Below are 18690 nucleotides of genomic sequence, written 5' to 3'. Positions count from 1 at the left end.
CAACTAAAGCCACATGCCCTAGAGTCTTCTATAATGTGACCCACTGATCCCTTTTTTTGTCTTTTTCTTTTTCTCTTGTATGAGTTTGTTTCTGTCAATAGAAATGGAAAGATTCCTAACAAATCATACCTGTGATAAGCATCTATCTGTCTATCTACCTCCCCTTTATGGATTACAGCTTTGTTGTAGTGAAGGGGCTTGGGTAATTCAATGAAGCTATGAGCCATGTTGTATAGGGCCACCCAAGACAGATGGGCCTAGTGAAGAGTCCTGACAAAATGTGGCCCACCAGAGGAGGAAATGGGAAACCACTCCAGTATTATTGCCTGGAAAACCCCATCGACAGTATGAAAAGGAAAAAAGATGTGACACTGGAAGATGAGTCCCCCAGGTCGTAAAATGTCCAATATGCTACTGGGGAAAAGTGGAGGGCAATTACTCATAGCTACAGAAAGAATGAAGCAGCTGAGCCAAAGTGGAAATGATGCTCAGTTGTAGATGTGTCTGGTGGTGAAAGCAAAGTCCAATGCTGTAAAGAACAATATTGCATAGGAACCCAGAATGTTAGGTTTATGAATCAAGGTAAGCTGCATGTGATCAAGCAGGAGGTGGCAAGAGTGAACATCAACATTTTAAGAATCAGTGAACTAAAATGCATGGGAATGGGCAAATTTAATTCAGATAATCATTATATCTACTACTGTGGGCAAGAATCTCTTAGAAGAAACGGAGTAGCCCTCATAGTCAACAAAAAAGAGTGTAAAATGCAGTACTTCCGTGCAACCTCAAAAATGACAGAATGATCTCGATTCGTTTCCAAGGCAAATCATTCAACATCACAGTAATCCAAGTCTATGTCCCAACCACTGATGCCAAAGAATCTGAAGTTGATTGGTTCTATGAAGACCTACAAGACCTTCTAGGACTAACACACACACACACACACACACACAAAGATACCCTTTTCATCACAGGAGACTGGAATGCAAAAGTAGAAAGTCAAGAGATACATGGAGAAATAGGCAAGTTGGTCTAGGAGTACAAAATGAAGCAGGGCAAAGGCTAACAGAGTTTTGCCAAGAGAACACACTGGTCATAGCAAACACCTTCGCTTAACAACACAAGAGACAGCTCTGCACATGGACATCACCAGATGGTCAATACTGAAATCAGACTGATTATGTTCTTTGCAGCTAAAGATAGAGAAGTTCTATACAGTCAGCAAAAACAAGACCTGGAGCTGACTGTGGCTCACATCATCAGCTCCTTATTGCAAAATTCAGGCTTAAATTGAAGAAAGTAGGGAAAACCACTAGGCCATTCAGGTATGACCTAAATCATAAATCAGGTATGACCTTATGATTATACAGTGGAGGTGATAAATAGATTCAAGGGATTAGATCTAGAAGATGGAGTGCCTAAAGAACTATGGAAAGAGGTTGGTAATATTGAGCAAGAGGCAGTGACTAAAACCATTCCAAAGAAAAAGAAACACAAGAAGGCATAGTGGTGACCTGAGGAGGTTTTACAAATAGCTGAGGAAAGAAGCATATTAAAAAGACAGCATATTAAAAAACAGAGACATTACTTTGCCAACAAAGGTCCAACAAAGGTCTGTCTAGTCAAAGCTATGGTTTTTCCAGTAGTCATGCATAGATATGAGTTCAGTTCAGTTCAGTTGCTCAGTTGTGTCCGACTCTTTGCGACCCCATGGACTGTAGTATGCCAGGCCTCCCTGCCCATCACCAACTCCCAGAGTTTACTCAAACACATGTCCATTGAGTCGGTGATGCCATCCAACCATCTCATCCTCTGTTGTCCCCTTCTCCTCCTGCCTTCTATCTTTCCTAGCATCAGAGTCTTTTCCAATGAGTCAGTTCTTCACATCAGGTGGCCAAAGTATTGGAGTTTCAGTTTCAGCATCAGTCCTTCTTGTGAATATTCAGGGTTAATTTCCTTTAAGATTGACTGGTTTGATCTCCTTGCTGGCCAAGGGACTCTCAAGAGTCTTCTCCAACACCACAGTCCAAAAGCATCAATTCTTTGGTGCTCAGCTTTCTTTATAGTCCAACTCTCACACCCAAACATGACTACTGGAAAAACCACAGCTTTGACGAGACGGATCTTTGTTGGCAAAGTAATGTCTCTGCTTTTTAACATGCTATCTAGGTTGGTCATAACTTTTCTTCCAAGAAGCAAGGGTCTTTTAATTTCATGGCTGCAGTTACCATCTGCAGTGATTTTGGAGCCCCCCAAAATAAAGTCTGTCACTATTTCCATTGTTTCCCCATATATTTGCCATGAATTGATGGGACCCGATACCATGATCTTAGTTTTCTGAATGTTGAGTTTTAAGCCAACTTTTTCACTCTCCTTTTTCACTTTCATTAAAAGGCTCTTTAGTTCTTTGCTTTCTGCCGTTAAGTGTGGTGTCGTCTGCATATCTGAGGATGGATGTGAGAGTTGGGCTTCTCACAGAAGCAGAAGAGATTTTTAAAAGGTAGCAAGAATACACAGAACTGTACAAAAATGATCTTAACGACCCAGATAACCACGATGGTGTGGTCATTCACATACAGCCAGATATCTTGGAGTGTGAGGTCAAGTGGGCCTTACAAAGTATAAAGTTAGTGGAGGAATTCCAGCTGAGCTATTTCAATTCCTAAAAGATGACACTGTTAAAGTGATGCACACAATATTACAGCAAATTTGGAAAACTCAGCAATGGCCACAGGACTGGAAATCAATTTTCATTCCAATCCCAAAGAAGGGCCATGCCAAAGAATGTTCAAACTACCATACGATTGCACTCATTTCACATGTTAGCAAGGTTATGTTCAAAATTCTTCAAGCTAGGCCTCAGCGACATATGAACCGAGAAATTCCAGATGTACAGCTGAGTACGTAAAAGGCAGAGGAACCAGAAATCAAATTGTCAACATTTGCTGGATCATGGAATAAAGCAAGGGAATTCTAGAAAAAGATCTATTTCTGCTTCATTGACTCCACTAAAGCTTTTGACTGTGTGGATCATGACAAACTGTGGAAAATTCTCAAAGAGATGGGAATACCAGACCACCTTACCTGTCTCCTGAGAAACAAACCTGTATGTGGGTCAAGAAGCAACAGTTAGAGCAGAACGTGGAACAACTGACTGGTTCAAAATTGGGAAAGGAGTATGACAAGGCTGTATATCACCACCCTGCTTATTTAATGTCTATGCAGAGTATATCATGCGAAATGCTGGGCTGGAAGACTCACAAGCTGGAATCAAGATTGCCAGGGAGAAATATCAACAACCTCAGATATGCAGATGATATCACTCTAATAGTACCACCTCAAGAAGAGGAACGAGAGCCTTTTGATGAGGTGAAAGAGGGCAGTGAAGAAGCTAGCTTGAAACTCAACATTCACAAAACTAAGATCATGGCATCTGGTTCCATCACTTCACAGCAAATAGAAGGGGTAAAAAGTGGAAGCACTGATAGGTTTTATTTTCGTGGGCTTCAAAATCACTGTAGACAGTGACTGCAGCCATGAAATTAAAAGATGCTTGCTCCCTGGAAAGAATGTTATGACAAACCTAGACAGCATATTAAAAAGCAGAGATATCACTTTACTGACAAAGGTCCATGTAGTTAAAGCTATGGTTTTTCCAGTAGCCATGTACAGATGTGAGAGTTGGACTGTAAAGAAGGGTGAATGCCTAAGAATTGATGCTGTTGAATTGTGGTGATGGAGAAGACTCTTGAAAGTCCCTTGGAGACTCCTTGGAGCAAGGAGATCAAACCAGTCAACTCTAAAGGAAATCAACCCTGAATATTCATTGGAAGGACTAATGCTGAAGCTCCAATACCTTGGCCACTTGATGTGAAGAGCGGACTCATGGAAAAGACCTTGATGCTGAAAAAATTGAAGGCAAAAGGAGAAGGAGGAGGCAGAAGATGAGATGGTTAGACAGCATCACCAACGCAATGGACAGTAATTTGAGCAAACTCCGAGAGACAGTGCAGGGCAGAGGAGTGTGCTGTAGCCCATGGGGTCACAAGAGTTGGATACAACTTAGTGATTCATCAACAACAACATCTACCCACCTACTTATCTGTCTTCAAGAATATATATGTGTGCGCGTATGTATTCAAGAACATTTGTTCCCCAAAAGACATGTACAGAAAACATTCACAACAGCATTTTCATAATAATTCTATCCCCTTCTCCTCCAAAACTGCAGAACCCAAAAGTCCTTCAGTGTGCAAATGGATAAAGAAACTGCGGTATATTCACACATAAGAACACAATACAGCAACAGTGAGGATGAGCAAATGACAATTACACATGAAAACATAAATGAATCTCATAATAGACAAGTGGAGCCAGACTCCAAAGTGTACGGACTGTATGATTGCATTTATACATACTGAAAAACAGGCAAAACATACTGATGGTGATAGACGTCAGGAAGATGATTACCACGGGGGAGCTTGAGGGAGCTTGGGGGATTCTGGTAATGCTTTACATCTTGTTTTTGGTGAAGAAGAAGAATGGATCTTTCAGCCACGTAAAAACTCAGCAAACTGTACACATATCTATATACATTTCTCTATGTACACCTCAAGAAAAATATTTTAAGGCATTTGAGTGAGAATAAAATGATTTAGAAAAAAAAATCTTATCGTGTAAAAGGCTTCAGAACACACAGGTAAATGTGAGAAATTGCAAAATTTGTCCTGATGCAAGGTATTTCAGTGGTGAGAGGCCAGTTTTCAGGCCTCTGCTATAAACCCGAAGTGTATTTCTCATTTGCATTTCCAAAAATTTACCCTCTGTACAGATACAGGAATCCATTGAAAAACAGACAAGGAACCAACAGAGGAGGAAACCCTGAAGGAAACTTTGGGGAAAGGTGACCACAGTGTATGTACCTGAAGATTGGCATTGTATTGGGAAGGAAGAGAATTCTGGTCACATTCCTCACTAGACTTTAAACAGAAATGTTCTAAAGATTTGGTGCAAGAGTGATATGTGCTCATGGCCAAGGTCTCTAGAAAGAAACATGGCGCTAGAAGGGTGGGCAAGGCTAGAAAATGAAATATTGAATGAAATGAAGGAAATGGGAATGAATGAACTAAATGAATATTAATTAGCAACTATGAATGAAATAAGAATGAATAACTATGCATAGTTCAAATAAGAAAGCAATGGGTGCAGTCCCTAACGAAAGCCTGACCTCCACAGAGCTTCAGTGTACTCAGGTATTCAAAAGGATTTCACCAAAGATGGCAAGGAGACCATATCCCCAGAAGTAAAGAGACTTCTAGAATATTGACAGAAAACCTAAAGGCAAGAAGGAGCGGAAATTTTAAAAAATACTGAAAGCAACTTTTGCTGTTGTTGCTATTTTGGCCATGTTGCACGGCTTGTGGGATCTTAGTTCCCTGACCAGGGATCAAACTCACGCCCTCAGCAGTGAAAGCGTGGAGTCCTAACCACTGGACTGCCACGGAATTCCAGCAACACGTTTTAAATAGGATTTGTATTGTTCAGAGCAAGTAGATGTACAAGGAGACAACAGGTCCTCTCTTTGCAGAAGATGCTGTATGAATTCAGTCAACACACATTTATCACCTGCCTTCCGTGAGGCTGGCACATAATAGGTGTGCTGCAAATAGTGGTTGTATATACTGAATACAAAGATTAATGATGGTCCCTTGTCGGTGGCCCTCTCTGTTAGTGGTGGTGCAGACCTGTGAGCAGGTGTGTGATGAGGGCTCTGACTGCGGCACCCCTCACAACTGAGGAGAAAGGAGACAAGGGAGGTCAGAGGAACCTTCCTGAGTGGAAGAACTGCCTGACAGCAACTAGGAAGAGAGTGCAGAGGGTCAGACCACGTCTCAGTTCGGCACCTACGTCTGGCCAGACCTCTCTCAGAGGGAGACTCCTGGGGACTATCTTTATTCCCATTTTGCACTTGAGAAAACTGAGGCTTAGAATGGAAGGTGGTGACGTGCCTCAGGTCATACAGCTGGGCAACAGCAGAACCAGGGCTCATCCGACAGAAAATGTTACCATCGTGTTCTGTAGCTGTGGGCAGAAAGCTGCTGAAACGCCCTTCAAGGTTTCTCAAAGACTCTGTGATTCTGGGTGACGAGTCCCCGTCTTCACAGTTTCTGGGAAATGCGTTGGTCTGGGTTATACTGCCTCCTGAACACAAGAGAAGAATGCTTTGGCTTTGGTTCCAGGGCTCTGACGTCTACCTCTCCTTGAATACAAAGCCCAAGTCTGAGTGCCTCGTGACCCTGGCAGAGTCAGAGGCAGCGGCTGCCGTGCATTCACGTTCTGCACACAGCTGTGCCATTTCTGCCTTGAACCCGCTGAGCTTTTGTGGCATCTACTCTTTTTTTTTTTTTAATTCATTTGGGGCCAATAATATGCTTTGTTAAGAACCAGGCTTTGTAAAATGAAGAAATTAGCTGCAATAACATTGTGTGGTCTATATTAATGAGTTGTAACTCGATATCAAGTTCATTATCAAAACAAACCTCTCATTTGCCTGAAGGCTTATGGCTCTGTGTCTAGCTGAAAAAGCAAGCCTCCCTTTGTGAAGGCAGGAAAAACAAACCTTCAGAAAGTGGCCATTTATGCTGAAAATGCCCCCGACACACCCTTCACCAAAACTGCATGAATTGTGGTCCTGTCATTTACGGCTGGAGACACGCTTGTGCTCTTTTGCTTTGGGCTTAAAACATTACCTGGACTGCTCTGCTCTGCTATCAATCTTACCTAACGATCTATTTACCTAAAGTACACAATCACAGACCAGCCTCCCATTACAATCTAGGGTAGATGAAAGAACATTAATGAAACCAAGAGCCTGCAGGACTGGATGGCTTGGCAGTTGGTCTGAACGGCTCCCTCTCCTCGGTGTCCAAGTGGCCAAGCTGTCCTGGGTTTTTTTCCTTTTTTAATAGATGAAATTGCTATAATAATTAAAGGAGCTAAAAGGAAGCACAGGAGGAGCTAGCAAATACTGTTAGGCTTCACGATGCAAAGGGGAGACGGGTGGGGAGAGAGCGGAGAGGAAGAGGGAGGAGGGTGGGGGAGGACGGAGCGAGAGGAGACGGACAGCGCACAGCCTCCAAACCTGCGGTGGAGTGAAAACTGCTCTCTGTGGAGTGCGACATGTTCTGACTCTCCCTGAATCAGGGCTGGGGTTGCTTAGAGGGTGTCTGACCTCTGACCAACCTCCCCACCCACTTCATTAAGGCCCCTACCTCGGGCTAAATTCAGGTCCTTTAGGTGCCTGAAGGGGCTCTATTCCTTCATAGGCAGGCAAGGTCTAATTTCCTTTCAAGATGGTTTGCAGTAGGACCAGGTTCTAACAACAAAAAGGAAGAAAAGGGGCCACTTTGTTTTGTGAGGAACTGTGAGATGGATGCATTTGAAGAGACTTCTGTGGACACCGTGACATTCCTCCCGCCCAGGATGATCCTGTAATGTCTGATGAGCTCAGAAGGGCTTCTGCAATGGGGAGGATGCGGGCTGGGGGAGTACAGTTCAGACCTAAATTTGGGGGCTTGAAAGTGATGCCAAGTCTCCATCTCAGCAAATAAAAGAGTAGCAGCTCTGGGTCCCATGCAGAGAGGGGAAAACAAAATGGGACTTTGGAGCCAGACTGGCCTGGTTTTGAGTCTCAGCTTCTCTATCACACAAGTTCCTTTCTGTGTCTGAGCCTCAGTTTTCTCAGCTATAAAATGGAGGGGACAACACCTTCATCATGGGGTTGTCATAAAGCCTCAAGTAAGACAAATTTACAAATATAAATCACTTGGTACATTCTGAATCCTAAATAAATGGAAGGATAACAAGTAAAATAGGCTGTAGGACAGTTCAGACCGGAGAAGGCAATAGCACCCCACTCCAGTACTCTTGCCTGGAAAATTGCATGGACAGAGGAGCCTGGTGGGCTGCGGTCCATGGGGTTGCTAAGAGTCTGACACGACTGAGCGACTTCACTTTCACTTTTCACTTTCATGCAACCCACTCCAGTGTTCTTGCCTGGAGAATCCCAGGGACAGGGGAGCCTGATGGGCTGCCGTCTATGGGGTCGCACAGAGTTGGACACAACTGAAGCGACTTAGCAGCAGCAGCAGTACAGACTGTCCTTGTATGGATCCCTGTATGGATCCAAGATGCCATAGACATCAGACTCCAAAAGAAGGTGAGAAAGACCACCTGGAAGGCATTTTCGAGGTAGCGGTAGGAGCACATGGGACTCTTCATTTGTATCCCCATGCTGAGAATATAAAAACAGAGAGGGGAGAGGGAAAGAGATTTGTGCAGTGATTTGACAGCAGCTGCTGGGACATTTTGAGTCGTGAACCCAAAGGGAGGAGGAGGCTGCATCCTTCAGCTCAAATCAAATGAGAGACCAGCCGCTGTGATGCTCAAGGGCATAAAATGTGACCCCTGCAGGTGGGGGCTGGCGAGCTGGTCTCTGATACCCTTGGGGAAAACCCAGAGGACAGAAGCAGGCTGGGTTGTGCTTCTGGGGCAGGGCAGCAAGGTGGAGGGTAGTTCTCTTAGCCTCTGTTTCCTCGCCTGCAAAGTGCGGTAAATATTGCCTACCTCTCAGTGTTGTGGAGTGAATGGGATTGGTCAGTTCATCAGAGAGGAGACACAGGTAGCCTAAGGTCATAGAGCAGATGAGCAACAGTGGAAGCAGGACTCAGACCCTGAAGTGATCTGTGGCCCAGGTGCTAAGTCAATCACCCCTGACAAGGGTTTGTCTGGCCAGACTAGGAAGCTCAAGAATTAATCCTTTTACTGAGACAATTAAATCCCAAGCCCTGGAGCTGCACAAAAAAGGGAACAAGTAGGGTTATTTGTTGGTTTGAGGCAGGGAGGGAAAAGGTGAGAAGACTGGTCAGGTTTAAAGAATCATCAGGCTGCCCATGCTAGCTCCCATGAAACTGCAGAATGCTCCTCCACAACCAACACGTTCATTTCCTACAAGAATGCCAGATTCATGTTCTCAGATTCCTTGGTATCCGCCTGCTTCCTGAGTTTTAAGAGAACTTTTTAAGAAGGTCTAAAAATACCAGAGAAACAGTTTGACTAGCAGAGGATGGGATCAGCCAATAAGCAAGAGCAACACAGGTGACAACCATGTGCTAATTGCCGCTTGGGCATTTGCTTCAAGGGCCCTTGGAAACAATACATTTCAGTCATGTTACCCTTTTGGCTGCCATTTCCTGAATGTATAAAAAATGATCAGCACGAGAGTCATCATCTCTGGAAATGTCAGTATTTATATGTTTTAATGTTTGATATTTTGGGGAGCCAATGGCTTCAATCCCTAAGTGGAAATATGAAGAGAGAGCATTCAGTGAGCACCTATTATCTGCCAGGGGCTTTCCTTAGCATTATCTCATTGATCCTCCCAACAACCCTACAAAGCCAGAGTTGTTATTATTTCTGTATGTGAGATAACAGTTACTGAGACACAGAGAGCAACTTGCCCCCAGTCATACACATAGCAAATGTCAGAATGTTATCTCTCTTTATGGGGCACCAGGTATGTGCTGCGGATGTACCGGTGCATAAAACACCTATGGCCTTTGTCTAAGTGAAATTTACAGTTACCCTGGGGGATGTGATGCCTCGCTTGCCATGTAGAGCTATCCTTGGTCCTGAGAATACAGACTATTCTCATACTGAAGTTAAATCCTGCACCAGGCACTGTGCTAGGCTCTGGGGGTAGACTTGTGAGCAAGGCAGGGTCCTTTCCCTTCAATGAGCTCCAAGTCTACTGGTGGGACCAGACAAATTAACAGGCAATTATGATGTGGGGTTATTTTTTCCTTTTGGTAGAAAATAAAAAATTCAGCAGGTCAGAGCTTGGATTTAGACTAAATCCATTTAACTAGATATTTATCCAAATTATTCAAACCAATTAAACTGCTTACAGTGATCAACATCTCAGCCACACACACCCCAGAACCTCATTCCTCATTAGCTGGGCCTGTCTTCCTTGCCGTTTTATCTAGCAGGTCTTGACAGTGTACTGACCCAGCATCAAAATATGCCTTTCTTAGAAATGCGACTCTAATTAGAAATGGCTGATAAACCTTCATTGAAATGAGCATTATTTAGAAAGATGCATCTAAGCCACAAACAGGGGTTCCCCCCACCCTCGCCCCTCCTTGTCCCCAGCTGTGCTTCTCTTCCAGAAAAGCTCACTGGCATATTTTAGCAAGAGCTCAAGAAAATGCAAATATCCTTGTCTGTGGTCACGGGGCACAGTCACATTCTTGTTTACATCACCTACAGCTAAAATTGGCACTTTCCTTTTTCTGCTGGAGACTTCCTGAATATATTCTTTAAAAATTCGACTGACAGATGCTCCTTTTAGAGAGATACTTGTCCACTGTTCCTTCTTACTGCAGGCAACCAGGCTGATCTTAAGAATATAGAATCTCTCTAGTTAGTTGGTCCTGGATTCAAATACTATCACCTACATGTCTGGGTATCTCTAGGCAAGTTACAAAATCTCTCCAAGCCTCAGTTTTCTTATCTCTACAAATAGGGGTAATGATAGCATCTGCCCCATGGGACTGAGGAGCTAACTTTAATAAAATATGCAGAACACAGCAGTGGCATAATAGATGTTTAATAAGTGGCAGCCATTATTTGCTCTCTGGAGTCATATGGCAAGGAGGATACCCCCAGACTGTGAGGTTAGGGTTCTTGGTTCTGCATATGAATGTGAAGAAACTACAGAGGTGAAGTGATTTGCCTAGGGTCATACAGCTATGTAGCAAAGAGAGATCATACTCCAAACTGACCTCCTAATTCCCAGCAAGGGCCACACCCATTCCACCACTGTTCAGAACCCTGGAAACATCTTGCTGTGGAAAACTACAGTTTTTTGTGGGGAGGAGAGGAAGGGGAGAAAGTTCTACAAGGAGGAAGAAGACGGAAGGTACAGCACCTTTGAAACCCAGTGTGACTTCCAAGTAGACCAAGTAATGAAAGATGGAGCTGGAAAAGTCGGTGGGGACCAGATCATGCAGAGCCTTTTAAACCTTAGTAAAGATAATTGTCTTCATTTTGAGTACCATTAATTGTTTTAACCAGGGAAATGACAATATCACACTTGTAATGAAAGAGGATGGGTTGGAAGGTCAGATCGAAGGTAAAGGGGGCAGCTGGGAGGCTGGTGGAATAGTCCAGACTGGAGATGGAGACGAGGGCTTCCTGGATCAGGTAGTGGCCTTGGGGAAGGAGGCAGTGTCCACAGAGTGCCCGCCCTGAGGCAGCTGATTGAACATAAGAGACGATGAAGAGGGAGAAAGCAAAGACGAAGCTCAGGCTTCTGTCTGAACAACTGGGTACACAACGGCATCATTGATTGAAATGGGGGGTGTTTCACCATTCAGCTGGGGAAAGGAACTCAGGACTGGGGCAGTCCTGCGCTGCCATGGTTCTCAACCCAAGATGACTTTGGTCCCCAGAGGACATTTGGTAATATCAACGCATTTGTGGTTGTCACAATTGGCATCTAATGGCTAGAGACCAGGGGTGCTGCTCAACATCCTACAATGCACAGGGCAACACATCGGCCCCAAGTGTCAATAGAGTCAAGGTTGAGAAACCCTGTTCTGCTGAAATTCATAGTCTTAAAGGAAGTCAAACATTAGAACTTTTCAGGTATTGAAAGATTTAATGGGAACTCGTGGAGCTAAGTCCTCCCTAATTTGAAAACCCCCCAGGATAGAAACTTGGGTAACTTCATGTGTGGAGAAGAGCATGGAAAGATTTACCTACCGGAGCTCTGTGGAATAGCCTTTTGTCCAACAGGGCATCAAGAGAGAACCTGTTCCTTGGGGGATAATGGCAACAAACTCCACCTCACCCTGATGCATCAGAAAATAAGAAAATCCAGCCATGATTCAGTGTCTTATATCACCTCAAGTCCACATCTAGCCAACAATGAAGATGCAGGTCAGATGGCTTCACTGCACCTTTCTTCCCATGATAGAACTTGCTTCTATCTCCAACTCTAATATATATTTCACCTTTCTTTTTGACTTATTTGCCATTTTGATTCATGGTTACTTATGCATTTTCTCTCCAACAGAACTGTGGATTTCCTGAGAGAAGCCCCCAAGACTGATTCATATTAATGCATCCCAAACACCTGTCACACATATTTAATAGACATCTCAGAGGGTCACACTGATCCTGTACCAGGCTACAATGGGGCATTACTTTCCATTCTTTCTGCCACTGAGCTGCAGCCAGCCACGGACCCCTTGAAGCCCCTGACAACACTGAACCCATTCCAGAAATAATCCCAACTGTATAATCTTCCCACTTAGTGAAATCCAGAAATCCCAAAGCACTTCCACGCTTGCAGGCAGATCTCCAAACAGAGCTAACTTTTGAGTTATTAAATACAACTGCCGACTGCATAAATTCCAACTTAGACAGAAATACATTCGATCAAAATTGAGCCTGCAAGAAATTTTTTCAGCAGAGTTTGAAAACAGGGTTTCAGAAGGGAAAATGCCACCATCACATGATAGAAGGTATCCCATTACTGGTGATTATGATTTTGAATTTAACTGTCAGAAAGGTCTCTGAGAAAAATATGTTATTTGTTCAGTCCAAGAAAGGTTTAATTGGCTTCTGTCAGATTTTATGTAAGTGCTACTTGCCACTGAACCCCACGTGGATTTTGCACCTTTTGAACTGAACAGATGACGGCTGAGTCTTTATAGGCTGCAGGAATGCTGAAAAGGGGTCAAGGATAGGTCTCTTTCTATGGTTGTGCAAAGGTTTGTCTAACCAGAGATTGATTCTTTAAGCCCCCCCATCCTCCACTCTCCAAATGATGAAAACAGAAGGGAGTCAAAGGAATAAAGAGAGTCCACTATCTTGGATCTCTTTTCATCTGACTCCCTGTATTTTTTCAATTTCTGGAAGGTTGTCCCATGTGACTGTCTTTTTTCACTACTAGGTATCCTCAACACCTAGAATCAGTTTCCCTTGGTGACCTCCCCCTTATCCTGACCCCCTCAGCCCTTCAGTGGATTCTGTGCTATTTTTTAAAGTACCACTATGGACAAAGGCCCTTGACATCCCTAAACAGCTGTGGTACAGGCTAAGAGCTGTCTCTGTTTTTTTTAGGTTACTGTATTGCTTGGGGCCCCCAATATCTGATTTTTTGTGAAGTCATTTGTGCTAGTTATTGCTGATCAGTCAACCTGATCCCCATCTCCAATACTTTCACCTCTCTCTTGCTCCTGCTTTTCCACACCCAGGATAGATACACACTTTCCCAGCCATTCTTTTTTTTTCCCCACCCCCAGCCAATCTTGCAGTTAATAAAAGACAGGTGACAGTACCCTAGCAGATGAGACATAAGAGGAAACATGCTGGGAATTTTTCTGGAAAGCCTTTGTTTGCCTCATTAAAGAGACAAAAATAGTTCTTACCATTCATTTTATCCTCTTTCTACTGGAATATGAATGTAATGGGTGGAGATGAGGCAGCCATTCTATGACCATGAGGGAAAAGGACCTGTCAGTCTTAACATTAACAAGTTCCTCCTTGAACCAATGCCAGTGGGCAAATACCTCCAGACTTCTTACATAAGAAAAATAAATTCACATTTGTTTAGGTCACTGCTTTTGAGTTTTTCTCTTACTTGCAGCCAAGAATGATCCTAACTGATACATAAGGTTTTCTTTTTTTTAACCTGCTTCTGTCTCTCCATAGTATTCAAACATGAATCATGAGACTGGGTTGAAAGTTAAAACCAAGGGATTTAAATCATGCTCAAGGGCACTCCCTTTCCTACAACTAGGATTTTTTAACTGGGTCATGCATTTCTGCCATCAGGATGAACTCTCTCCTGCAAGGCATCTCATCCTTCACAAAATTATGCTGATATTATTGCTGTTCAGTCACTAAGTTGTGTCCAACTCTTTGTGACCCCATGGACTGCAGCATATCAGGCTTTCCCATCCTCTGCTATCTTCCAGAGCTTGCTCAAGTTCATGTCCACTTAGTCGGTGACGCTATCCAACCGTTTCACCCTCTGCGGCCCTCTTCTCTCTTTGCCTTCAATCCTTCCCAGCATCAGGGTCTTTTCCAGTGAGCTGGCTCCTCACATCAGATGGCCACACAAAGTATTGAAGCTTTAGCATTAGTCCTTTCAGTGAATATTCAGGGTTGATTTCCTTTAGGACTGGCTTGATCTCCATAAAAATATACTCTCACACAAGTTCTTAAAAATATCCCCAGACCTGCTTCTTCCCTTCTACCCTTAAACTTGGACTTGGCATCACTAATGATGGATCCCAGTCTGCGACTTTACGGTTAATTCTCAGCTTCCTTCAGGCTTCACATCTGGGCTGTCTTCAAAATAGTGCTGGAGGCACATGTGCCCAGTTAGAGAAGACGAAGGAGCATGAGTCACAATAACAAGTGTCATCACCTGCTAAGGAGTTCACTGTGTACCGAGTGCCATGCTCAGTACTTCAGACGCATTATTGTATTTAATCCTTTCAAAAGATCTACATGGTAGACCCTGTTATTATTCAGGCCATTTCACAGAACCTCACATGAGGGTCAAAGAGCGGATTCGAACCCACCTTGTCTGATTTCAAAGGCAGAGAACTTACCTTGCACTAAGCTTGCATCATATCAACTAGACTCTTTGATGTGTTTCTTCTACTGCTCCCCTCCCATCCCCACCCTCACCCCTCCATGCTCAGCAGCTGCTTCTTCGCAGATGAGACCAAGAACTCACTTCATTTTGTCCAGCATAAAGAAAGTGCCTATCGTTCTTCCCATGTCAGAAGGTAATGAACACATGCCCTCCCGGCACCCTGATTTATCACGGAGGGAGCCGACTGTCACATGGGTCTGCAATTAGACACAGCCATATTTACTGAGGCAAGCGTCACCAGTCCAGAGCTTCAGGGCAGAAAGAAAACATTCGAGTTGTTTACTCGAATTCTGCAACTGTGTCGATGCAGTAACAATGGAGCCAGAAGAATCCCTTAGGGAGAGAAAAGGACTTGTTGCTATCTTCCTGGCCTAAAAGTCATGAGTGATGATAAAAATGAAGGTGCAGCTGGTTGGGATTTTTTTAGAACTGAATCTCAAGTGGTCTTCAGATCTCTTATTTATTTTATTTTTCAGGGTAATCACTGATTCAGGGCAGGGGGCGTAGTCTCCGTGATTAGAGACTAGAGAAATTACCTAGTGACAAGCCCACTTCCAACAAAGACCAGTGACTCACCACATTACCACTTCACGTCACAATTTCTCTCATCTGAACAAAGAGGAAAATCGCTTCATGTTTGCAGTGGAAATGTATTATGTTGGAGTCAAGGTTTCTCTTGTTGGAGGAGACCTGTGCTTGTCTGATTTCAGATAGCCCGACTGGATGGTGGGCTGAACTTCTGAGAGCTGCCCTGGGCAACTCCAACCTTACCGCTGAAGTGGATGGTAGTGGGTGCGGGACGGTGACGCTCAGGCCAAGGTCTTCTTCTTAGATGGGATTGTATATAGCTTGCCTCTATCTCCCTGAATCTGCCAACTTACCTCTCAGCAGAGAACTAGACCCTGGGGCTCTTCAAGCCTCAGACTATTCAGGTGCAAAGTGGGGGTGGGGGCTGGGAGGGGTGTAATAACTACACTTCTACCACAGAGTCAATTAAAAGATTAAGCAACAGTGTCATAATGGATAAGATTTCCTAGTATTTACTCTGCGCCAGGCCCTGTTTTAAGAGCTTTACCCATATTAATTCATCTAATCCCCACAAAACCCTATGAGACCGGAACACTTTTAGCTGGATTTCCTCTATTCTAAGATGTGCATTTTCTTTCCTCATTTCAGCATCTCTGAAACTGGGGTACTTCTTATAATTGAAAGTAGGGCATAGTTTAGTCAGTGGAGTTTTGTTTCTTGTTGGCACATGCAGAAAATGGTCATGCCTCTTGAAATGGAAGACGCCTTAGATCAAATACAAGGTGCCCATTTCACAGAGGAGGAAACTGAGGCACAGAGAGGCACTGATTTGTTCAAGGACCCACAACATAGTAGAGTGTCAGAGTTAGGGTCTGAACCCATATCGTTTGCTGAAGAATTTGATCTTTTAATCACAAAGCTAGGATTCACTGAAGCACCCAGTCTAGCTCCTGCCTGTTTCAGGGTCTGCCCAAACTAAGGATGCTTCTTTCCCCTCTGCCACCCAGAGACAGAGCTTCTATCAAGGATTCCGTGCCTTTATATAGTTTTTGCTAAATGCCCTCCCTACATTTCCATTCCAGAACATGGAGAGGGTGTCTGAAGTGCCCTCTCTGTTTCAGTCTCTTCCAAAGAAGAAAATGTGGACCCATGGTAATCTACATATGCTCTGCTCCCTCCCTCCCTCATGGCTAATCCCATTAAACTTCTCTTTTGCTTCCTTGAGAAACAAAGGGACAAGGAACTCCTGAAACAGATTAGGGCACCTGACTTAGGGCAGGCTAGAAGGCTTCCTCTGGAGAGGGCAGTGGCACCCCACTCCAGTACTCTTGCCTGGAGAATCCCATGGATGGAGGAGCCCGATGGGCTATGGTCCATGGGGTCGCTGAGTCGGACACAACTGAGCGACTTCACTTTCACTTTTCACTTTCACGCATTGGAGAAGGAAATGGCAACCCACTCCAGTGTTCTTGCCTGGAGAGTCCCAGGGATGGGGGAACCTGGTGGGCTGCCGTCTATGGGGTCACACAGAGTCGGACACGACTGAAGTGACTTAGCAGCAGCAGCAGCAGGTTTCCTCAACAAGACATTCAAGCAGAGGATTTGCATACATTATTCACACTCCCTCCCTCCGCTGAAAAATCTACAGGAAGAGGCTGTGCAGAGAAAGGTCCTATTGTAACATTAGTTATGATAAAGCAACTTCCAATACCGTGAGAAGAAAAATGGCCAGAGGGCTTCAGGACACTTTCGGGAGTCACCGCCAGGTGTCACCCATTACACCAGCACACGGCAGGAAGTGGCATTCCCATTAAGCCCAGCTGGTCTCACCTTCCTCCCCTGAGAAGCCAGATTCTTCCTCAAATCACGGCTCACTGGACACCTGGCTGCCTGGCATTTGTTGTGGTTTAGTGGTCTAGTCGCTAGGTCACATCTGACTCTTTGCAACCCCATGGACTATAGCCTGCCAGGCTCCTCTGTCCATGGGATTTTCCAGGCAAGAATACTGGAGTGGGTTGCCATTTCCTTCTCTAGGGGATCTTCCTGACCCAGGGATTGAACCTGTGTCTCCTATATTGGCAGGGTGATTCTTTACCACTGAGCCACCAGGGAAGCAATCAATGCTTTACAGTAGCTCTAAAAAGTTGAAATTTCTAAAGGCATGATACTTCATATGTCAGCCAGGGACACCCTAGGGTCTTCATTATCTCCTAGACAGTGGGGTGTGGGCAGCAGGATTTCCGTGGCTTTGTGCCTGAGGTCTTGTTTATCCAACAGATGCCTGGAAGCCTGCTTCCCTGCTCTTGACCTTCCAGAATCCTATCTATGCTCCTCTCAAGACAGAGATGTTCTTTTCAACCTCTGTGTCCTCCTCCACTTTCCCCAATGTCTCTAACCCAAGATGGAAAACTTGGTTACATGACCCCTTCCCTCTCCAATCTCTCTCTCTTTCTCTCACACACACCGAGCCTGAATTACCTGTCCTCTGCATTCCCACTACACCCAATGATACATCCCTGCCACACCATTTATCACATTGCATTACAATGAACTGTTTCTTATCTCTTTCACTTCCTGCCCCAACATACACACTACAGATTGAGAATATTTTTTAGGACAGTTTTAAATTTTACAAGAGCAGGTATTCAGCACACAAGAGAAATGCAACATGTTCACTAAATGAATGAAACAACCATGTAACGAAAATCTAGGAAGTGCTAAGGACCTGTCAGATGCTGTTCTTCAACTTTGGACATATCAGAGCATGCTCACAGCAATCCCAAGAGGAGGTCCTATGATATCCCCATTTTACAGACAGGCAACACCGGAGCAGAAAAGTTCTATAACTTGCTCAAGGTCACAGGGTTGCAAAGAGGCAGATCCGGGGTTAAAGTCAGGCTAGTTGGGTCCACTGGCCATGCGTTCACACTCAGCGCTGATTCTGAAATATCTATCTACTTCCTTCCCTTCCCTCATTGCTATGCTGGGAAGTTCATTCCCAGAGGGGGTTGCTCTGCATAAAACCCATTTCCGTGTAGCATTTTGAAACCAGAGGAGACAGTGGTGAAGACTGCATATTTCAGAGGGCACTCAATAAGAAGGCTGAGCAATGAAGGCTGCACAGAGCTGTGTCAATCCTTAGAAAGCAGGAGCTCAGGAACGCTTTGGATCACCACATAAGCGCGGGTGAGTTTTAAACTCTCTTCTGTGCCTTGACTTTTCCCAAAGCCCTCCTTCCTGGGGCAGCAACTTGAGCCACAAGATATACCACTGTGGGTGGACCACAGAGCCAGTAATAGGCTTTGTTCCCCTCCCACTGTTCACCTACCTTGGCCAAGGTAGGGGTAAACATGCATATTTTTATGCATGGGTGTGCAGATACAATAACAAAGACATGTTTAACACAGACATAACTGGCCTGTCCA

At 44.3% G+C, this 18690-nt stretch overlaps 1 protein-coding gene across 2 annotated transcripts in view; it reads right to left on the bottom strand.

Annotated features, from left to right (window-relative positions):
• Nucleotides 1-18690, bottom strand: part of CCDC60 (coiled-coil domain containing 60) — a 174504-nt gene that overhangs the window by 154623 nt on the left and 1191 nt on the right. The window lies entirely within an intron of this gene.

Source organism: Cervus canadensis, chromosome 1 (assembly GCF_019320065.1).
Source record: "Cervus canadensis isolate Bull #8, Minnesota chromosome 1, ASM1932006v1, whole genome shotgun sequence".
Taxonomy (NCBI): domain Eukaryota; kingdom Metazoa; phylum Chordata; class Mammalia; order Artiodactyla; family Cervidae; genus Cervus; species Cervus canadensis.
This window is presented reverse-complemented; position numbering and strand designations above follow the sequence as displayed.